The sequence below is a fragment of the Babylonia areolata genome, chromosome 4 (assembly GCF_041734735.1).
Source record: "Babylonia areolata isolate BAREFJ2019XMU chromosome 4, ASM4173473v1, whole genome shotgun sequence".
Classification (NCBI taxonomy): domain Eukaryota; kingdom Metazoa; phylum Mollusca; class Gastropoda; order Neogastropoda; family Buccinidae; genus Babylonia; species Babylonia areolata.
The window spans coordinates 4,013,324-4,037,840 of NC_134879.1; the positions used below are offsets into that span (position 1 = coordinate 4,013,324).

At 41.0% G+C, this 24,517-nt stretch overlaps 1 long non-coding RNA gene across 2 annotated transcripts in view; it reads left to right on the forward strand.

The window, feature by feature from the left end:
• The window catches only part of LOC143281532 (uncharacterized), a 39,764-nt gene extending 35,353 nt beyond the window's left edge, over positions 1 to 4,411 (forward strand). For both annotated transcript variants that reach the window (XR_013055132.1, XR_013055131.1), the window contains exon 2: positions 4,142 to 4,411. This is a non-coding gene — a long non-coding RNA (uncharacterized LOC143281532). The remainder of the gene's footprint in view (positions 1 to 4,141) is intronic.
• The last annotated feature ends 20,106 nt before the right edge of the window (positions 4,412 to 24,517 follow it).

Consider the following 24,517-nt stretch of genomic DNA (forward strand, 5'->3'; position numbering starts at 1 on the left):
TTTTTGTTTCTGTTTATAATGTGCATGAAATAAAACAATGAGACTGAGAATGACTGATTTCTAAGTAAAATTTTAATCATAACATTATAAAATAATTTCATGGTTCTAAGTCCAGCTCAGTTACTCAATGTGGCATCATATTCACAGAGATTGGACACACACACACACACACACACACACACACACACACACACACACACACACATATATATATATATATATATATATATATATATATATATATATATGTATGTATGTATGTATGTATATCTATTATTTTAGTTGTTTTTTTTGTTTGTTTGTTGTTGTTGTTGTTTTTTTTTTGTTTTTTTTTGGGGGGGGTTACATGATGGACTGACATATTATCTCATACAACTTGAGTTCAACAGCCACAATCATCAAACTGATTTTTGTGTGTATTACTTTAGCGGTGTGACACAACTTATGAGGAAACAAAAAATGTTATTAGTATTACTATCATTATTATAATAATTATTATTATTATTAAATGTCACGGCTTTCTATCAGAGAAGGTTGGTTGCCAAACCGGTTGAAAAAACGACCCACACCATCAGATTTCTTCTGTTTTCATTTTCATGCCTATCTGTCTAGCAGTAACACAACAGTCACCCGAATAAAGATAAACATTTGACAAAACTTGTACACAATAAAAGACATCTTTTAACGTTTTCTTTCACTAACTTCGTACTTAGCAAACACTGATACATCCACCCACCTTCTTGATCCTCGATCGAACGACGCGACGCTATCCCACGATGCTTCACGATTTGGAAAAAATGCAAAGAAAAGATATAGGCTCACATTGTTTACACACTTGAGCCAAAAATCTATTCGTTAAAAAGGGTTCTGTATATGTTATTATAAAACTTCGGGTTAAAAGAACAAGAAAAAAAAGAAATTCCAACAGCAGAAGCGAACCCCAGGTTTTCGAATGAGAAGAATCTGTCTTACCCATTGCACTATCGTGCCACCTGCACTGATGCTCAAAAATATAGTATTTAATTTAAACATGCTTTTTTTAAAGGGCGATAAATCGATTGCAGTATTCGCAGTGAGAACGCTGTTCAAATCATATGATTCTGGTGTATCTTGGGCATTCAAAAAATCTTTAACGACAATAAAAAAATTATTTTTAAGTCCTTGGTAAAGAAGACGTGGCTATCGCCGCAATCACACTGCAACATTTAGCCGTTTTCTCTGGATCTAGATAGATGTACAAGTTTAGTTACACCAGTTGACACGGTCGATTCAATTTCTCTTTTATGTTCATTCCAGTTTTATAGTTTTAAAGTTGATATGAAAATTGAGTATTTTGTTAAACTAAGAACATGTAGAGCCAAGTACAAGTACTTCTAAACGTCGTATGAAGTGAAAAGGACTTCTTTTTGAGAAAAGTCAAGACTGGAATTTTTTTTGTTTCATCAATTCAAGGGTATTAACTCGCATGGTTACAATTTTTAACTGTGAATACCGACTGATTCTGTGGATAATTTTATGGCAGTTTCGGGCATAATCCAGTAAGTGATGAGGCGTTCACAAATCTTTCTCTGAATAAATATTTAACGGTCTCCTTCTCCAACTTTCCATCACATGTTATCGTGTAATGTCAATTGAATTTTGGATTGAACGGGCAGGTCAACAACTTGAAACAAAATGGCGTCGTTCGCGTTCGCAAGACTGAATAGGCCTATGAGCACGCGCTTTGAATGTGTATAAATATGTGTACCCAATCATTATTTTTTGCACATGAACTTCAGGGCTTAGCCAACAGATCTATAAAGTCCACTCGTCGTATTGATTTTAGTATTTTCCGAAAAAGACCACTTGGGCGAATGAACATAGTGAAAGCCCTGTACACTGAGAGTAAAATACACAAGCTTTTTATGTACTGAGTATAATTTCAAAATGTAATGTTTAAGATGAGAAAGATCAGTTTAAAGCAAATTAAGCCCCCAGCATAAGTACAGATTAATTTCCCTTTTTTACTAACTTCACCAATACGTTTGCAAAATAAATAAAACTTCCATGCTTAGCAAAAGAAGTTCCTGTTCGAACAAAAAATGAAAATAATGACTGCTCTTGTTGTTGGGTCAGAATATCAGATCAAAGTGCCAAGTTTAGAGATTACAAAAAATATAAATATAACAGTAAATGCAGTTTGCATATGATTAGGCTTCATTTTTTATTTTTTTGTGCCCATCCCAGAGGTGCAATATTGTTTTAAACAAGATGACTGGAAAGAACTGGATTTTTCCTATTTTTATGCCTAATTTGGTGTCAACTGACAAAGTATTTGCAGAGAAAATGGCAATGTTAAAGTTTACCACGGACACACAGACACACAGACACACACACACACACACACACACACACACACACAGACAACCGAACACCGGGTTAAAACATAGACTCACTTTGTTTACACAAGTGAGTCAAAAATGGATAATGCGTCTTAAGTGACACCGGTTCGTGAATAAGAATGCATAATGCATCTTTTACTTCATTCTTTTACTTAAGTAGTGACAGTGTCTTCAGAATGTACAAAGCGTCTTTTACTTCAGTGACGGTATAATCAGGTATGCGTAATGCGGGTTTTCATGCCATGCCACAGAAGAGAAGATAAGGTAAGAATAACTTTATTATCTCCAACTGGAGAAATTTGGTCAGGTGCATTATCACAACATAGACAAGTAAACAACATGGGGACCATAACTGTAAAACCCAACAACAGCCCCAACAAATATTACGAAGATACAAATGTAAAAAAAAATATCACATACATCGTTTCATACATATATCCACACACTGCAGGTAATAACTAGTATTCTTAATGTAAAAACAAGAATTAATAAACATTATTTGAATATAATTATAAACATAGCCTACTATACTGCACATTGATTATAGTTTCAGTTTCACTTTCTCAAGGAGGCGTCACTGCGTTCGGACAAATCCATACACGCTACACCACATCTGTTGAGCAGATGCCTGACCAGCAGCATAACCCAACGCGCTTAGTCAAGCCTTAGTGCATGCTTACATATTTGTGTACCTATGAAAGTGGATTTCATTTTACGTAATTTCGCCAGAGGACAACACTCTCGTTGCCATGGGTTCTTTTTCAGTGCGCCAAGTGCGTGCTGCACACGAGACCTCGGTTTATCGTCTCATCCGAAAGACTAGACGCTCAGTTTGATTTTCCAGTCAAACTTAGGAGAAAGGGCGAGAGCGGGATTCGAACCCACACCCTCACGGACTCTCTGTATTGGCAGCTGAGCGTCTTAACCATTCTGCCACCTTCCTCCTGATTGATTATAATAGACAGATAAGATAAGAATAAAGATGAATTGCGGAAAACCACAACCAGATAATCAGCACACACCCGCAGTCCCCCCCTCCCCCCTCCACCCCACACACGCGGATAACTTGATTAAACAAGAGTAATAAACATATGTTCTCAAATAAAAGTATTTCACATATTCGCTTTTAAAAACATTGCAATTAATTATTACATCATAACTATTAAACAGAAATATATTTAGAATATGGACGTTAGCATTAGACAGCGACATGAGTACAAGAACGCCTCCAGGCACTGTTTATATTGAATGTGAACAACGTCCAGCATAGTCACGTCGACGTTCACGTTCTCTTTAAAAGAAGTTCATATCTGTATTTATTGCAAGCTGCACGTATCTGTCGTTAATTGTAAGCCGTGCCCACACCCCACTTCACACCCCCAGACCTACTTTTTTTTTTCTTCGTTTTTTAATCGCTTTTGTTGTGTCCGGTCTCTGTTCCCGTCTCAAAATGGTCTTTCCCTTTAATCCCCTCCCCGCCTGCTGTGTGCGTCTGTCATTCATTTTCTAGAGCCGATATCTTTTGTTGATTGGTTATTTCCCAAGTAGTTCTTATTGCCGTAATAATAATAATTATTGTTATTATTATTGTTGCTTTATTTTTTTTATTACTATCATGGTTATTTTATTATTATTTTTTTTTTTTTGGCAAGTATTTTGCTCGAATAATTCGTGTGCACCATCCATGCGTGCGTGCGTGCGCGTGTTTGTGTGTGTGTGTGCGCGTGCTTTTTCTCTCTTTTTTCTGTGTGTGCTGGAAGATGAAGTTGTCATGGTAAAGCGCGGCTGCTACGACATGGGCCAAAACCTGCAGAAGGGCTGTGCGGTTTCCTCCGGCTATTACCGGTGCCACCCCGCTGTGGAACGTCTCTCTGCAACAGCCGGAAACCGACGAAGACTGTGACCGCGGGCCACGCCCCCCTCCGCTTGTCTCCCCTGGCTGCCCTGCTGCTGCCGATGGGGCCGCTGCTGCTGCTGCTGCGTCACCTGCTGCCTTGAAGAGCGAACAACAACAAAATCCCCGCTTTTTCCAGTTAGATTTTTTTTTTTTTTTTTTTTTTTTTTTTGGTCTCTTTTTTTTCTCTCTCTCTCTCTCTTCTGTATCCGACCCTCTTCATGCTTGCTCTGTGCGTCTGTCTGTTATGCCTTTGTAGCTTTGTAGTTCAAGTAGATAAGAGTGCTGTTGTGTTCGTATTATTCAGAAAGTTCAGAAATGTCGCACTACTCTTTATAAAAGGATCTTCTTTGTGTGTGTGTGTGTGTGTTTTTTTGTTTTTTTTTCGTTTTTTTGCTTGTGCATTTCCTGGGAATCGAACTTTCTAGGCTTGGAATCCGTGCCCTGCCCACTTGGGGTTCTGCAGGTCGTCAGTGGTAAGGAGGAGGTAGGGGTGGATGGAAGGCGGTAGGGAAAGTGGGTGGTTATAGGTGGAGGAGTTCGTTCTTTAGCAATTAGCCTTGTATTGACGACAGTGATTCTCTTCCTCATTTGATCAATATGTTGTGTGTATATAAACAGAGACATTTGTATCTGTTAGCACTTAGGGTTTTTTTTCAGTAGCAATTAACGTGTTTTTGTTCATTTTTCTTTCACTTTTCCCCCAAGCAAATCATGTTATTGTGGGTCATCTCTGCAAATTCAAAGAGCATTTGCAAGTTAAATTCCTGTCTGTGTCTTTCATTTTTGAATCTTTGGATGGATTGGTGAGGTATTAGCTATAAAATTGTGGGCTTCTAAGGCTATATTTAAAAGAGGAATGTCTTTTACCTGAGTTAATATTGCTGGATACATATGGTCAGTTTCGTTATAATAATAATGATAATAATAATAATGGATACTTATATAGCACACTATCCAGAAATCTGCTCTAGGTGCTTTACAAAAACGCTTTTGTTAACATAATACATCATATCTATGTTACATACACATACCAAAATGTAACTACACACACACACGCACACGCTGCATACATACATTTTAACATACATGTGTATCTAACAGCTACCCTAACACATACGCACACATAGGCAGGCACAAACTTACATAAACACACGCACACACAATACACATTCATATATATGCATGTAGTTATGTACACATACATATGTATACACACATAGTCAAGCACAGCTAACGCAAAGGAAGTGGACCTGCCACAATTGAACTTATTGCTGAGGGAAAAGGTGAGTTTTGAGACGAGATTTAAAAGATGCGAGGGAATCAGAATGACGGAGATTATCAGGAAGCTTGTTCCACGTCTTTGGCGATTGAAAAGAAAACGATCTGTGTCCATAGGTCTTACTTCTAACGTGAGGTATCCTGAGAAGTCGAGTATCGGAGGAAGAACGGAGCTGGCGAGACGGGGTATAGATATGGATGAGTTCAGAAAGATACTTGGGGCCAGATCCGTTGACTGCAGAAAAGGTCAGAGTGGATAGCTTATAGTCTATTCGATCAGAAACAGGCAACCAGTGGAGAGACTGAAGGAGAGGAGAAACAGTCAAATTTAGAAGCTCCGCAAATGAGTCTGGCAGCGTTATTCTGAATTCGTTGGAGTCTGTCTAACAGATATTTGGGAAGGCCGGCCAAAAGAGTTGCAGTAATCTAATCTTGAGAGAACCAGAGAGATACAAGTGTATTGGTTGCATCGGTTGAGAGATAGTGGCGGATAGAGCTGATTCTACGCAGTTCCAAATAGGCAACTTTACAGATATTCGAAATGTGCTGTTGGAAGGAAAGAGACTGGTCTAGGATTACACCAAGACTTCGAACAGAGGGAGAAAGTGAAACAGGTGTGCTATTGATCAGAACAGAGTCAGGAAAGGAATGATGTTGACGAAAATGTTTATAAAAAGAAAATAAGGGAAATGTTTTGGGGTTTTTTAACGAAATTGCTTGGATATAACCGATCTTGGCGTTGCTTTTTGTTCTTAGTAAATCAGTAAAATCTGTTTTGTAATTCACAGTGTGGTCTGACAGCTCTTGACAGGTTCATGGTTTGCTCTCTGTCTTTGTTCCTTTCCATGTCTGTCTGATTCTGTATGCGAGTGTGTGTGTGTGTGTGTGTGTGTGTGTGTGTGTGTGTGTGTTTGTGTGTGCGCGCGCCCGCACGTGCAGCAATTGTTCACTGATAAAGACATAGCGCACCGTACTAAGGTCACCCTTCATGACATGAACATGCAGATGAAACTGCGCAGGTTAAACACCCTGTGCTGATGTGGGGGCATAACAACTCAAAACGCCCAGCACGATTTGTCACGGTCAACGAAAATCCTACTTCCGTTTTCGAATGATAATTATAATAGTGATGATTGTAATATAGTGGTAGTAGAAGTGGTAGTAGTAGTATTTAATTCCTACAGCACTTTTGATTATTAAACATGTTCAGTTGCGCTGTACAATGCACACACAAAAAAGTAAAAAGACCCGAGCAAAAGAAAAAAAAACGATAAAAACCAGACGAAAAGACACGAGCAAAAGAAAAAAAACCCAAAAAAACAGACGCTGTACAATGCACACACACACAAAAATAAGACACGAGCAAAAGAATAAAAAAAGTAACAATAAAAACCAGACGCTGTACAATGCACACACAAAAAAATAAAACATAAAAAGACACGAGCAAAAGAAAAAAACAGTAATAATCAAAACCAAACGCTGTACAATGCATACCAAAAAAATAATAAAATAAGACAGGAGCAAAAGAAAAAAAAAAGTAACGATAAAAACCAGACGAAAAGACACGACAACAAAAAAGTAATGATAAAAACCAGACGAAAAGACACGACAACAAAAAATTAACGATAAAAACCAGACGAAAAGACACGACAACAAAAAAAAGTAACTATAAAACCAGACGAAAAGACACGACAACAAAAAAAAGTAACGATAAAAACCAGACGAAAAGACATGACAACAAAAAAAAGTAACGATAAAAACCAGACGAAAAGACACGAACAAAAAAAAAGTAACGATAAAAACCAGACGAAAAGACACGAACAAAAAAAAGTAACGATAAAAACCAGACGAAAAGACACGACAACAAAAAGGTAACGATAAAAACCAGACAAAAAAGACGAGGACCACGCAACTTCAAGCCCGCTGGGGAAAGGGCCGCAACTCAACCTGTGTAGATCAACAGCCGATGTGCACCGCTGATATCCACGGCAGGGAACAGGTCGCTGAAAGCAGCAGCTTGCTTTCCTCGCCTCATCCACGCCACAGGCTGCCACCACGCACTGTCCAGCCATCCCTGTCCTGTGCCAGTCACTCCAACTGTCCCCATGTGTGGCCTGTCCTCTACATGTCTGTCCCCAGGTGAGGCCTGTCCTCTACATGTCTGTCCCCAGGTGTGGCCTGTCCTCTACATGTCTGTCCCCAGGTGTGGCCTGTCCTCTACATGTCTGTCCCCAGGTGTGGCCGGTCCTCTACATGTCTGTCCCCAGGTGTGGCCTGTCCTCTACATGTCTGTCCCCAGGTGTGGCCTGTCCTCTACATGTCTGTCCACAGGTGTGGCCGGTCCTCTACATGTCTGTCCCCAGGTGCACCGTCTCATTGTCACGTCATCAGGACCTGGGAAATAGAAGATGGACGGGTGGAAGACGAACCATCTGCATTGTCACGTCATCGGGACCTGGAAAATAGAAGGAAGATGAACCATCTGCATTGTCACGTCATCGGGACCTGGGAAATAGAAGATGGACGGGTGGAAGACGAACCATCTGCATTGTCACGTCATCGGGACCTGGAAAATAGAAGGAAGATGAACCGTCTGCATTGTCACGTCATCGGGACCTGGAAAATGGGACATGAAGCATCTGCATTGTCACGTCATCGGGACCTGGAAAATGGGACATGAAGCATCTGCATTGTCACGTCATCAGGACGTGGGAAAATGGAAGGGTGAAAGATAGACCATCTGCATTGTCACGTCATCAGAATCTCGGAAATAGAAGATGGAAGGGTGGAAGATGGACCATCTGCACTATCACGTCATCAGGACCTGGGAAACAAGATGGAAGGATGAAAGATGAACCATCTGCATTGTCACGTCATCAGGACGTGGGAAATAAGATGGAAGGATGGAAGATGAACCATCTGCATTGTCACGTCATCAGGACCTGGGAAACAAGATGGAAGGATGGAAGATGAACCATCTGCATTGTCACGTCATCAGGACCTGGGAAAATGGAAGGATGGAAGATGAACCATCTGCACTGTCACGTCATCAGTTCCTGGGAAACAAGATGGAAGGATGGAAGATGAACCATCTGCATTGTCACGTCATCAGGACCTGGGAAACAAGATGGAAGGATGGAAGATGAACCATCTGCACTGTCACGTCATCAGTTCCTGGGAAACAAGATGGAAGGATGGAAGATGAACCATCTGCATTGTCACGTCATCAGGACCTGGGAAACAAGATGGAAGGATGGAAGATGAACCATCTGCACTGTCACGTCATCAGTTCCTGGGAAACAAGATGGAAGGATGGCAGGAGTGCGAGTCTGTCCGTGTGTTCAAACTATTTATCTATTCATTTATATCGTAATGTTATTATTCATATTATCATTCACATTATCTTCTTTCCTTTTCCCTTAATATCTATCTATCTGTCTATCTATCTATCTATCTATCTATGTATCTATCTATCTATCTCTCTCTCTCTCTCTCTCTCTCTCTCTATATATATATATATATATATATATATATATTGCTTATTCATTCATTCATTCATTCATTCATTACTTCATTTCCCCTCAAGTCAAAGCTTGACAAAGTGCGTCGGGTTACGCTGCTGTCAGGCATCTGCTAAACAGATGTGGTATAGCATATAAAAATTTATTTTCCGAATGCACTGACGTTTTCTTGAGGAAAGTTTCGATATCAAAGTTCAAAATTCACAAGACATGTTACAGCATTCAGATCTACATTGAACTGTATATGAATAATATTGATTCAACCCTATTTGTTGTTCAGGATGGCTGTGTTTCAATGGGTAACAGACTGTACAAAGGTGTGTGAAATACTGACCGTGTTGTCTAGCCAGGTGTCGACGTAGTGCAGGGCGTTGTCTGCCGCTGTTGCAGAAGCTGAGCCAGTGGGGAGTTGTCAGAGTGGTCAGTTTTTATGGTGGATGGCTGACTGACTTCAGTGGTTGCTGTCTCTGCCGTTGTTGTCGATCACGGTTGTGTGTAACAAGCATCGTCTGCTACAAGCATGACTCACATCAGTCTCGGGGTAAATGACGCCCCATTTTACCATCTAGTTTTTTAGTTTTAAAGTTACGAAAATTGAGTATTTTGCTAAACTAATAACATGTAGAGCCAAGTACAAGTACTTCTAAACGTCGCATGAAGTGAAAAGGTCTTAATTTTGAGAAAAGCCAAGACTGGAAATTTTCACGTTTCATCGAAGGTATTAACTCTCGTGGTGTATTATATTTAACTGAAAAAAGAATTGGCGATTCCGATTGATTTTGTTGATATTTTTATGGCAGTTTGGGGCATAATACAGTAAGTGACGAGGCGTTCACAAATCTTTCTCTGAATATTTAACCGTCTCCTCCAACTTTCCATCACATGTTATCGTGTATTGTCGATTGAATATTGGATTGAACGGGCAGGTCAACTATTTGAAACAAAATGTCCTTCGCGGTCGCGAGAACATGAGCACGCGCTTTGAAGACTAAGTGGTGGTAAAGTGGTGGTAAGGTGGTGGTAAAGTGGTGGTAAAGTGGTGGCCGTGTTGATCATCACGATGAGACAAACCCAGGACGGTGTGCAGCACACACTTCGGGAACGTAAAAGAACGCATGGGAACAAAAGGTTTGTCCCAGCCACAATTATGCAGAAAATCACTTTGATAATAAAACAAAAACATGCAGACAGAAAATGGAAAATGAACTGGCACTGTACTGTGGCGACACGCTCTCCCCGGGGAGAGCACTCCTAATTTTACACAGAAATTCGTTGTGGGAAAAACAGTACTATGGTGACACGATCTCCCCGGGGAGAGCACTCCTAATTTTACACAGAAAGTCGTTGTGGGAAAAACAGTACTATGGTGACACGCTCTCCCCGGGGAGAGCACTCCTAATTTTACACAGAAATTCGTTGTGGGAAAAACAGTACAATACGCGAGACCAGAGTTTTTTCACTCCCTTCCTGTAGACCTTTATTTCTCTGCGTTCTAGTCTTTCGGATAAAACGATAAATCGAGTCCCGTGTGCAGCACATAACTGAACCCACGGCAGGGAAAATGTCCCGGTCAACATTGACAAAACTAAAGCACTTGCGGACAGTTTGAAAAATGGAGAGGCCTGCACTGTGACGACACGCTGTCCACTGGGACAGCAGCTCAAATTTCACACAATGAAATCTGTCGTGGCAAAAAGTAAAACAATATCAATATAGTACAATATACAGACTGGGATTTGAACTCCCTCCTACACTCACGGTTAACTCCACTGAACCTCAAATGGTGGTATGGGGGTTGTCATTCACATGATGTAACCTGGGCAAGGCACTCTCCACTATAATCAAATTCTAGCCCAGATTTCTAGTCGGGACGCAATTACCGCCTCTGATGGTCATAGTCGATCATGACTATCAACGTCCCATGTCCAGCAAGCACTTGGCGCACGGAAAAGAAACCACGGCGACAAAAGGGTCGTCATGGACAAAATTCTGTAAAAAATCACTTTGATAGTAAACCATCTAATATACATGCATACAGGAAAAGGGATCATTGTGCACAATGGAAATGTACTGGCTACATGGAGAGGAAGGGGGAAGAATGGTTAAGACGCTCATAATAATTTGATGCCAATACAGAGACTCCGTGGGGGTATGGGTTCGATTCCCGCTCGCGCCCTTTCTCCCAAGTTTGTCTGGAAAATCAAACTGAGCGCGTAGTGTTTCGGATGAGACGATAAACCAAGGTCCCGTGTGCAGCAAGCACTTCGAGCACGAAAAAACCACGGCGACAAACGGGATGTTATGGGCGAAATTCTGTAGAAAATCACTTTGATATATAATATTAACACACTTGCAGACAGAAAAAAAGGGATGATGCTGTACTATGTCAAAGCACTGGCCACGTAAACATCCCGAATTTCACAGCAATCTGGCGTGACAAAAATACAATACAATACAATACAATACTCAGGCCGGTATTTTTACCCCATCCCCAACCCCTCCAATAGACAGACCTTGAGTGGTGCTCTGGGTGCTGGTCATTTGATTAAAACAATAAACCGAGGTCCCATGTACAACATGCACCTAGCGCACATAAAAGAACCCATGGCAGCAAAAGATTTGTCCCGGGCAAACAGTTTCAAAAAGAAAAAGTGGCGCTGGACTGTGGCGACGTGCTCTCCCTGTGGAGAGCAGCCCCACTTCAAAAGAGAAAACTGTTTTGACAAGTAAAATGCAATATGCTCACCGGAATTTTTTTTTTTATACCCCTCCACTCGACCTCGAGCAGTGGGCTGGGCACTAGTCACAAAGATGAAGCGATGAACGGTGGTCCCTTATGCAGCGCAAGTTTAAGAACCCACGGCGACAAAACGTTATTAACACACGGGTGTCGTTACACTGTGGCGATGCACTTTCCCCAGGGAAAGCAACCCGAATTCCACAGAGAGAAAAATGTGACCAAAGGCAACAACACAATACAGCACAACACAATAATAGTATTAATAAAAGTAGTAATAATAATAAAGGACATTTCAGAACTGACGGGAGCGCGAAAAAGTTCAATCGGAAAATGAAGGATTTCAAAACTGGTGGAATGCGACGAAGGATACTTGGACAAACACAAGGGCGGAGACCGGGTAAGCTGAAAGACTGGTATTGTAACAATGAAATATCGTAAAATGACCCAAATCGAAACAAAACTAGGGAAATGACCAAAAGAGCGACAAAAGAAACTCGGGAAATGTCTAAAGTGCTGCAATCAACTCAGCAAATGACCGAATCACGACAATGAAAACTCGGGAAATGACTAAAGCGCTACAAAGAAAACTCGGGAAATGACCAAAGCGCTACGAATAAAACTCGGGAAATGACCAAAGCGCTACAAAGAAAACTCGGGAAATGACTAAAGCGCTACAAATAAAACTCGGGAAATGACTAAAGCGCAACGAAGAAAACTCGGGAAATGACCAAAGCGCTACAAATAAAACTCGGGAAATGACCAAAGCGCTACAAACAAAAATTCGGGAAATGACTAAAGCGCTACAAATAAAACTCGGGAAATGACCAAAGCGCTACAAAGAAAACTCGGGAAATGACTAAAGCGCTACAAATAAAACTCGGGAAATGACCAAAGCGCAACGAAGAAAACTCGGGAAATGACCAAAGCGCTACAAATAAAACTCGGGAAATGACCAAAGCGCTACAAACAAAAATTCGGGAAATGACTAAAGCGCTACAAATAAAACTCGGGAAATGACCAAAGCGCAACGAAGAAAACTCGGGAAATGACCAAAGCGCTACAAATAAAACTCGGGAAATGACTAAAGCGCTACAAAGAAAACTCGGAAAATGACTAAAGCGCTACAAATAAAACTCGGGAAATGACCAAAGCGCAACGAAGAAAACTCGGGAAATGACTAAAGCGCTACAAATAAAACTCGGGAAATGACTAAAGCGCTACAAAGAAAACTCGGGAAATGACCAAAGCGCTACAAAGAAAACTCGGGAAATGACTAAAGCGCTACAAAGAAAACTCGGGAAATGACTAAAGCGCAACGAAGAAAACTCGGGAAATGACCAAAGCGCTACAAAGAAAACTCGGGAAATGACTAAAGCGCTACAAAGAAAACTTGGGAAATGACTAAAGCGCAACGAAGAAAACTCGGGAAATGACCAAAGCGCTACAAATAAAACTCGGGAAATGACTAAAGCGCAACGAAGAAAACTCGGGAAATGACTAAAGCGCTACAAATAAAACTCGGGAAATGACTAAAGCGCTACAAACAAAAACTCGGGAAATGCTGAAGCGCAACGAAGAAAACTCGGGAAATGACTAAAGCGCTACAAATAAAACTCGGGAAATGACTAAAGCGCTACAAATAAAACTCGGGAAATGACTAAAGCGCTACAAAGAAAACTCGGGAAATGACTAAAGCGCTACAAATAAAACTCGGGAAATGACTAAAGCGCAACGAAGAAAACTCGGGAAATGACCAAAGCGCTACAAATAAAACTCGGGAAATGACTAAAGCGCTACAAATAAAACTCGGGAATTGACTAAAGCGCAACGAAGAAAACTCGGGAAATGACCAAAGCGCTACAAATAAAACACGGGAAATGACTAAAGCGCTACAAATAAAACTCGGGAAATGACTAAAGCGCTACGAATAAAACTCGGGAAATGACCAAAGCGCTACAAAGAAAACTCGGGAAATGACTAAAGCGCTACAAATAAAACTCGGGAAATGACCAAAGCGCAACGAAGAAAACTCGGGAAATGACCAAAGCGCTACAAATAAAACTCGGGAAATGACCAAAGCGCTACAAACAAAAATTCGGGAAATGACTAAAGCGCTACAAATAAAACTCGGGAAATGACCAAAGCGCTACAAAGAAAACTCGGGAAATGACTAAAGCGCTACAAATAAAACTCGGGAAATGACCAAAGCGCAACGAAGAAAACTCGGGAAATGACCAAAGCGCTACAAATAAAACTCGGGAAATGACCAAAGCGCTACAAACAAAAATTCGGGAAATGACTAAAGCGCTACAAATAAAACTCGGGAAATGACCAAAGCGCAACGAAGAAAACTCGGGAAATGACCAAAGCGCTACAAATAAAACTCGGGAAATGACTAAAGCGCTACAAAGAAAACTCGGAAAATGACTAAAGCGCTACAAATAAAACTCGGGAAATGACCAAAGCGCAACGAAGAAAACTCGGGAAATGACTAAAGCGCTACAAATAAAACTCGGGAAATGACTAAAGCGCTACAAAGAAAACTCGGGAAATGACCAAAGCGCTACAAAGAAAACTCGGGAAATGACTAAAGCGCTACAAAGAAAACTCGGGAAATGACTAAAGCGCAACGAAGAAAACTCGGGAAATGACCAAAGCGCTACAAAGAAAACTCGGGAAATGACTAAAGCGCTACAAAGAAAACTTGGGAAATGACTAAAGCGCAACGAAGAAAACTCGGGAAATGACCAAAGCGCTACAAAGAAAACTCGGGAAATGACTAAAGCGCAACGAAGAAAACTCGGGAAATGACTAAAGCGCTACAAATAAAACTCGGGAAATGACTAAAGCGCTACAAACAAAAACTCGGGAAATGGCTAAAGCGCAACGAAGAAAACTCGGGAAATGACTAAAGCACTACAAATAAAACTCGGGAAATGACTAAAGCGCTACAAATAAAACTCGGGAAATGACCAAAGCGCTACAAAGAAAACTCGGGAAATGACTAAAGCGCTACAAATAAATCTCGGGAAATGACTAAAGCGCAACGAAGAAAACTCGGGAAATGACCAAAGCGCTACAAATAAAACTCGGGAAATGACTAAAGCGCTACAAATAAAACTCGGGAAATGACTAAAGCGCAACGAAGAAAACTCGGGAAATGACCAAAGCGCTACAAATAAAACACGGGAAATGACTAAAGCGCTACAAATAAAACTCGGGAAATGACTAAAGCGCTACAAATAAAACTCGGGAAATGACTAAAGCGCAACGAAGAAAACTCGGGAAATGACCAAAGCACTACAAATAAAGCTCGGGAAATGACTAAAGCGCAACGAAGAAAACTCGGGAAATGACTAAAGCGCTACAAATAAAACTCGGGAAATGACTAAAGCGCAACGAAGAAAACTCGGGAAATGACTAAAGCGCAACGAAGAAAACTCGGGAAATGACTAAAGCGCTACAAAGAAAACTCGGGAAATGACTAAAGCGCAACGAAGAAAACTCGGGAAATGACTAAAGCGCTACAAATAAAACTCTGGAAATGACAAAAGAGCTACAAACAAAAAACTCTGGAAATGACTAAAGCGCTACAAATAAAACTCGGGAAATGACTAAAGCGCAACGAAGAAAACTCGGGAAATGACCAAAGCGGTACAAATAAAACTCGGGAAATGACTAAAGCGCTACAAATAAAACTCGGGAAATGACTAAAGCGCAACGAAGAAAACTCGGGAAATGACCAAAGCGCTACAAATAAAACTCGGGAAATGACTAAAGCGCTACAAATAAAACTCGGGAAATGACTAAAGCGCAACGAAGAAAACTCGGAAAATGACTAAAGCGCTACAAATAAAACTCGGGAAATGACCAAAGCGCAACGAAGAAAACTCGGGAAATGACTAAAGCGCTACAAATAAAACTCGGGAAATGACTAAAGCGCTACAAAGAAAACTCGGGAAATGACCAAAGCGCTACAAAGAAAACTCGGGAAATGACTAAAGCGCTACAAAGAAAACTCGGGAAATGACTAAAGCGCAACGAAGAAAACTCGGGAAATGACCAAAGCGCTACAAATAAAACTCGGGAAATGACTAAAGCGCAACGAAGAAAACTCGGGAAATGACGAAAGCGCTACAAATAAAACTCGGGAAATGACTAAAGCGCTAGAAACAAAAACTCGGGAAATGGCTGAAGCGCAACGAAGAAAACTCGGGAAATGACTAAAGCGCTACAAATAAAACTCGGGAAATGACTAAAGCGCTACAAATAAAACTCGGGAAATGACCAAAGCGCTACAAAGAAAACTCGGGAAATGACTAAAGCGCTACAAATAAAACTCGGGAAATGACTAAAGCGCAACGAAGAAAACTCGGGAAATGACCAAAGCGCTACAAATAAAACTCGGGAAATGACTAAAGCGCTACAAATAAAACTCGGGAAATGACTAAAGCGCAACGAAGAAAACTCGGGAAATGACCAAAGCGCTACAAATAAAACACGGGAAATGACTAAAGCGCTACAAATAAAACTCGGGAAATGACTAAAGCGCTACAAATAAAACTCGGGAAATGACTAAAGCGCAACGAAGAAAACTCGGGAAATGACCAAAGCGCTACAAATAAAGCTCGGGAAATGACTAAAGCGCAACGAAGAAAACTCGGGAAATGACCAAAGCGCTACAAATAAAACTCGGGAAATGACTAAAGCGCTACAAATAAAACTCGGGAAATGACTAAAGCGCTACAAATAAAACTCGGGAAATGACTAAAGCGCAACGAAGAAAACTCGGGAAATGACTAAAGCGCTACAAATAAAACTCTGGAAATGACAAAAGAGCTACAAACAAAAAACTCTGGAAATGACTAAAGCGCTACAAATAAAACTCGGGAAATGACCAAAGCGCAACGAAGAAAACTCGGGAAATGACCAAAGCGGTACAAATAAAACTCGGGAAATGACTAAAGCGCAACGACGAAAACTCGGGAAATGACCAAAGCGCAACGACGAAAACTCGGGAAATGACCAAAGCGCTACAAATAAAACTCGGGAAATGACTAAAGCGCTACAAACAAAACACGGGAAATGACTAAAGCGCTACAAAGAAAACTCGGGAAATGACTAAAGCGCTACAAATAAAACTCGGGAAATGACTAAAGCGCAACGACGAAAACTCGGGAAATGACTAAAGCGCTACAAAGACAACTCGGGAAATGACTAAAGCGCTACAAACAAAACTCGGGAAATGACTAAAGCGCTACAAACAAAACACGGGAAATGACTAAAGCGCTACAAAGAAAACTCGGGAAATGACTAAAGCGCTACAAATAAAACTCGGGAAATGACTAAAGCGCTACAAAGACAACTCGGGAAATGACTAAAGCGCTACAAATAAAACTCTGGAAATGACAAAAGAGCTACAAACAAAAAACTCTGGAAATGACTAAAGCGCTACAAATAAAACTCGGGAAATGACTAAAGCGCAACGAAGAAAACTCGGGAAATGACCAAAGCGGTACAAATAAAACTCGGGAAATGACTAAAGCGCTACATTTAAAACTCGGGAAATGACTAAAGCGCAACGAAGAAAACTCGGGAAATGACCAAAGCGCTACAAATAAAACTCGGGAAATGACTAAAGCGCTACAAATAAAACTCGGGAAATGACTAAAGCGCTACAAAGAAAACTCGGGAAATGACTAAAGCGCAACGAAGAAAACTCGGGAAATGACTAAAGCGCAACGAAGAAAACTCGGGAAATGACTAAAGCGCTACAAAGAAAACTCGGGAAATGACTAAAGCGCTACAAATAAAACTCGGGAAATGACTAAAGCGCAACGACGAAATTCGGGAAATGACTAAAGCGCTACAAAGAAAACTCGGGAAATGACTAAAGCGCTATAAATAAAACTCGGGAAATGACCAAAGTGCAACGAAGAAAACTCGGGAAATGACTAAAGCGCAACGAAGAAAACTCGGGAAATGACCAAAGCGCTACAAATAAAACTCGGGAAATGACCAAAGCGCAACGAAGAAAACTCGGGAAATGACCAAAGCGCTACAAATAAAACTCGGGAAATGACCAAAGCGCTACAAATAAAACTCGGGAAATGACTAAAGCGCAACGAAGAAAACTCGGGAAATGACTAAAGCGCTACAAATAAAACTCGGGAAATGACCAAAGCGCAACGAAGAAAACTCGGGAAATGACTAAAGCGCAACGAAGAAAACTCGGGAAATGACTAAAGCGCTACAAATAAAACTCGGGAAATGACTAAAGCGCTACAAATAAAACTCGGGAAATGACCACAGCGCTACAAATAAAACTCGAGAAATGACTAAAGCGCAACGAAGAAAACTCGGGAAATGACTAAAGCGCAACGAAGAAAACTCGGGAAATGACTAAAGCGCTACAAAGAAAACTCGGGAAATGACCAAAGCGCTACAAATAAAACTCGGGAAATGACTAAAGCGCAACGAAGAAAACTCGGGAAATGACTAAAGCGCTACAAATAAAACTCGGGAAATGACCAAAGCGCTACAAATAAAACTCGGGAAATGACTAAAGCGCAACGAAGAAAACTCGGGAACTGACCAAAGCGGTACAAATAAAACTCGGGAAATGACTAAAGCGCTACATTTAAAACTCGGGAAATGACTAAAGCGCAACGAAGAAAACTCGGGAAATGACCAAAGCGCTACAAATAAAACTCGGGAAATGACTAAAGCGCTACAAATAAAACTCGGGAAATGACTAAAGCGCAACGAAGAAAACTCGGGAAATGACTAAAGCGCTACAAACAAAACTCGGGAAATGACTAAAGCGCTACAAAGAAAACTCGGGAAATGACTAAAGCGCTACAAATAAAACTCGGGAAATGACTAAAGCGCAACGACGAAATTCGGGAAATGACTAAAGCGCTACAAAGAAAACTCGGGAAATTACTAAAGCGCTAGAAATAAAACTCGGGAAATGACTAAAGCGCTACAAATAAAACTCGGGAAATGACCAAAGCGCTACAAATAAAACTCGGGAAATGACTAAAGCGCTACAAATAAAACTCGGGAAATGACCAAAGCGCAACGAAGAAAACTCGGGAATTGACCGATTCGCGACAAAACTCCGGAAATAACCGAAATCACGACAATGAACTCGGGAAATGACCAAAAGCGCCACAAAGAAAACTCGGAAAACGACAAAAACGCGACAAAGAAAACTCGGGAAATGAAGTTCGACAAAGAAGGCGACAAAGAACGCGACTGGCCTCCATGGCCTCCATGGCCCCCACCGCCAACATTCAGATTCCCCTCTGCTCCAGAGTGACAGAGGAGAGCAGGAGAGACAGGGGTGAGAGGGGGAGAGGGGGAGAGGTGAGAAGGGAGATGGGGGTGGGAGTTGGGAGTGTCATGGCACTTTTGCCGTGCTCCTGGTGTCATTTTTCCTACAATTAGTTAATCGTTTTTATCGCTGTCTCCATCTGGTGATGCACCCTTCCCCATTTCACACCATCTGGAAGAGATCACCTTCCACAGGAACACGATCTATGTCACTGCGTTGATGTTTTGCGATATGAAGCTGGCTTTTAACCCTGCTGATCCAGAAAGCAAACTTCTAGTCCGGTCTTAATACTTCGTCTCTTCCAAGTAGATATTTTCCGTAAAGTCTTAATCCTTCGATCGCCCCACCACAAAAGCTTAACTCGGCTGCTGCAGTTGGTAATAACCCTGCTATGACACTTTGAAAGTTTAACTGTCCTCACAATAAATAATACTGGCTTAACTCGGCTGCTGTAGTTGTTAATATCCCTGCTACAAAAAAAATAAGACTGGTAATTTTCCGTACAATAAATGAATATTGTGGAAAACAAAATCCGCATCACACTTCTGACAGCGCAAGACTCACCAATGTAGGTATACTCACCATAATAAAGTGGAGTGATGGCCTAGAGGTAACGCGTCCGCCTTGGAAGCGAGAGAATCTGTGCGCGCTGGTTCGAATCACGGCTTAGCCGCCCATACTTTCTCCCCCTCCACTAGACCTTGAGTGGTGGTCTGGACGCTAATCATTTGGATGAGACGATAAACCGAGGTCCCGTGTACAACATGCACTTAGCGCACGTAAAAGAACCCACGTCAACAAAAGGGTTGTTCCTGACAAATTTCTGTAGAAAAATCCACTTCGAAAGGAAAAAAAAAATGCACGCAGGAAAAAATATATATTAATAAAAAAAAAAATAAAAAAAAAGAAAAAGAGTGGCGCTGCAGTGTAGCGACGCGCTCTCACTCGGGAGAGCAGCCCGAATTTCACACAGAGAAATCTGTTGTGATAAAAAGAAATACAAATACAAATAACAGCACCCATCAAAGTACCTACCTTCAAGTCCACACCAGTGACCTCCGGCAGCAACACCCAGGACCCTGTTTTATTTCCACGTGCATTCACACCATGACAGGCAAACATTAACTACAGCCCCCTTTGTTGCCTGGTCGCCAGTCAGCTCCACTGATCACTCTTTGGACGAGAACGAAGTTGGAGATGTACAGTCTGGTAATTTTGTTGTAATAAAAAAAAAAAAAAAAAAAAAAAAAAAAAAAAAAAAACCCGAACGAGCTAACGCGGCTTCGTCAATGGTCCAAAGGTTCAGAAACAACACTGAAAACCTAGGCGCACTGGGCATGGGGTACCTTCGTTAGATTTGCCTGTCATTGCACAACATTGCATAAGGACGTGTTTTCTTTGTCCAACCCTTCCACATTTGACGAAACAGACAGAACGCTTTTTTGTTGTTGAACACAGTAATAATCGTTTCAACAGTTGATAGTGCAATTAGCACTGAGGACACAGCGCGGTGGACTGAAGGGCGGGGCAGGAGAAAGAAAACCCGACCTTTCAGAAAACCCTGTGTGCTCCAGGCACTCTTTGAAAGTTGTGCATGTGTTTGAGATTCATTTTCCGAAAGATTCCTTCATCAATTGCAACTGTCTGCGGGATATCCCAAACCTTCATCACTACCTCTGTTGTGTGTGCATGATGAAAAACTTTCGGTCAGAGGACAAATTGTCGACTGTTGCGCAGTCTCGCGCACGCAACATGTTCTGAATGTCGAGAAGTTCACTGGTGAAATGTTTTGTGTAACTGAAATCAGCATGCTGTGTCAAATGTATACACACTCCACGTGCTGAAACGGAGTCGAATCGGTTGAATATTTGATTTTTTGTTTGCATGGTGTGGGTTTTGTTGTTTGTTTTTATCAATTATTCAAAACCCCCTTCTATTCAATCAGGGAGTGACCCAGTAACACTGTTAAAGGTAATAACGTTTTCATTCTTGGCGTATCTAATTTGAGAGAAATACATCAACTTCCATGCAAAGTCCTCCTTTAAAAAATGAACCTCAGTACGTGTTGTGCATGTATTTGAGGCTCGGCAAGGTCTCCTTCCCTGCTTTTGTCATCTTCGTGTATGAAGTCAATAATAAAGAAATAATTTTTTTTTTAAATCCATGTATTTCAACCGAATTTGATTCTTCTACCCAATGTGGGGTTTTGTGGATACAGGAATACGCCAGCTAAATGACTGTATAAAAACAGGTAACTGCAACTATGATGCAAATCATGCAAGCTTGCAGTTTATTTAGTCTACTTTGATACACCAGTAATACAGCAGTAGTAACTTGCTGCAAACAGGCTGGACCTCTGGTTCTTTCAATGCCGACTTCAGCTTCTAGCTGAGTCGTGTGCTAGTAGTACGAATGCACATTTGAAAAGTTCATTTAAAAATAAAAAGTTTGAAAAAAATGAACAAACATTATTTTGTATAATCTTTTTCTTTATTTTTTCTTCTTCTAAGTTTCGACGTAAAGTTTGTTCGAATAATTGACGGTGGAAAAAGCCGTGTATTTTGTTTCGCCAAAGCATTCTTATCCTTGTTTTCTGATGGCGTTAAATGAAATTTTCCACCTGATCACAGGCATCTGAACTCATTCCAATGATCGTCCGAACTCACCCATGACTGTGACCGATTCCTTTGAGTTTTTAGTCATTTGTTATGTATTTATTTGTGGCGATACAGGCAAATAGCAGGGATAAGGAGACCTCCCCTGGATAAAATTCTACCACCCATTGAAGGAGACAGCTGACACAAACAAGTGCTGGGTACTCACCGGGATATCCATGTTGGGCAGGAAGGCTTAAAGCGGACCACCACAGTCCGCTACAGAGACAGTCGTGTCTCCGCCTTCCCGCCAAAACAGCCGGTCGCTGGCCAAGCTCCAGTTTTAAACTCCCGCCTGTGGACAAAAAGTTCAGTCCAATCAATGAAAGGGGTGACATCTCTGCACTCAGTGGGCACACAGGGACAGAAAATACAGCCCAACTCAACCTGTCACCCCCACTCTTACTGGAGTCACCCACTGTCTGCAGCAACAGACTCGATCAAGTTCATTCCAATCAATCAAGGGGTGACATAAGTCAAACGCTGCCCACGAATCTATGTGGTTCAAAGAACAGACAAGATAGATAGAAAAGATCTGTCTCAAGAAATCATATAAAATTACCTGCAAAAACCCCTGCATAACATCTTTTTGAAAACATTCTTCGCGACGTGCCTTCCGATGTGGTGCTGATTCGAGAGATTGCCTAAATCGGATACAATTGATTGGAACCAGGGTTACGGCAATGTCCAATTTTCGCAACCTAAACCATTGAACATATTAGCTGCATTTCCATGGTTTTGCGGGACGAAAAACGGAAAATCAAGATGGTGGCACATTAGTTTAGTGACTGAATCCACATCAGAATTAAGTAAAATACCGTACAAAATAAGAGTCGAAATCCACTGAAAATGGGTTACAACATCTACAATTGGTAATATCGTTTCATACATGCACAACAATTGCTGGTAAAACAGGTGCAATAATTCAGGATGCTAAAACTGGACTTGACCCAGAGTGACCGTGTTAGTGCATACAACAAAACTACAATGTCTTACCTTAAACAAAAATCTCGGTTGGAACACATTCACAAGAGAAAATCCGCATACATGACAGCCTCAAGACACACAACGAAATATCTGGTCCAGAGAAAATTCCCCAGCTACTATCAAGCATTATTTCTTTGGGGGAAAATGTCGGTACAGAAATCTGCTCACCTGAGAAGTTCGCCTGGTCGACCGATATTCTCGCGTTTCACGCAAATCTGAACTGCACGTATCAGCAAAGGACTGAATATGTGTGTGTGTGTGTGTGTGTGTGTGTGTGTGTTGGGGGGGAGGGGGGTGGAGGTGGGGTGTTTTGGGTTGTTTTTTTTCAGCAAAGGTCTGCATGTGTTTTTCTTGCTTTTTTTGTTGTTGTTTATGTACGTTTATGTGTATTTGATTGTGCTTTTATATCTGTGAAACTGCATGTTTAGTGCATATCTGTTATGCATGTATGTGTGAATGTGTCTGCATGTTTTACATTTATTTGCTTATTTATCATCATTGTTGTCTTTTTTATTTTATTTATTAATTCTATTCTATTTCATTTTATTTATTTATTTGTTTGTTTATTTATTTATTTATCTATCTATTTATTTTTATGTTTGTACGCTTATAGTTGACTTCATTAAGTTTTTGCGCCTTATAAATATTATTATTAGTAGTAGTAGTAGTTCTTTTTATGTATTTATCTATTATTTATTTACTTATTTCTTTTTTTTTTTTCTTTTTTTTTTTCTTTTTTTTTTATTTAGTGGGTTTTTTTCTCAAGGCCTGACTAAGCGCGTTGGGTTACGCTGCTGGTCAGGCATCTGCTTGGCGGATGTGGTGTAGCGTATATGGATTTATCCGAACGCAGTGACGCCTCCTTGAGCTACTGAAACTGAAAGTGAAACTGTTGTTGTTTGTTGCTTCCTTGCTATTTCTGCTGCATCGGCTTCTTGAAGAGTTGATCCTCAGCCCGACGGGCGCAATAGCCGACTGGTTAAAGCGTTTGACTTTCAATCTGAGGGTCCTGGGTTCGAATCTCGCTAAGGGCGCCTGATGGTTAAAGGGTGGAGATTTTTCCGATCTCCCAGGTCAACTTGTGTGCAGACCTGCCAGTGCCTGAACCCCCTTCGTGTGTATACGCAAGCAGAAGAACAAATACACACGTTAAAAATCCTGTAATCCACGTCAGCGTTCGGTAGGTTATGGAAACAAGAACATACCCAGCATGCACACCACCAAAAACGGAGTATGGCTGCCTATATGGCGGGGTAAAAACGTTATGTATGTGAAAGCCCACTCGTGTACATACGAGTAAACGTGGGAGGTGCAGCCCACGAACGAAGAAGAAGACCCACAGCCCCCTTTGTTTATTGTTTGGCAGTTCTTTTCCTTCCAAAGGGAGATATCTTGCCTGAGAAGGCTGTTTTGCATAATGGATGTGTTTCCTTTTGCAGAACGTTACGTTTGTCACCTGATAATTCACGAAATATGAAATCTGTTTAAAAAAAAAAAAAGAACCGTTTGGACAATTTGATTCTCTCTCTCTCTCTCTCTCTTTCTGTGTGTGTGTGTGTGTGTGTGTGTAAATATGCGTGTGTATGTGCTGATGTGTGTGAGCGCGCGCGCGCGTTTGTATGTATCATTGTCCAGTATGCGTTATTATGAACAATTCATAGTATAAAACAAATCATCATTAAATTGTACTTGTCGTAATAAAACTTGAGATATGAAGACT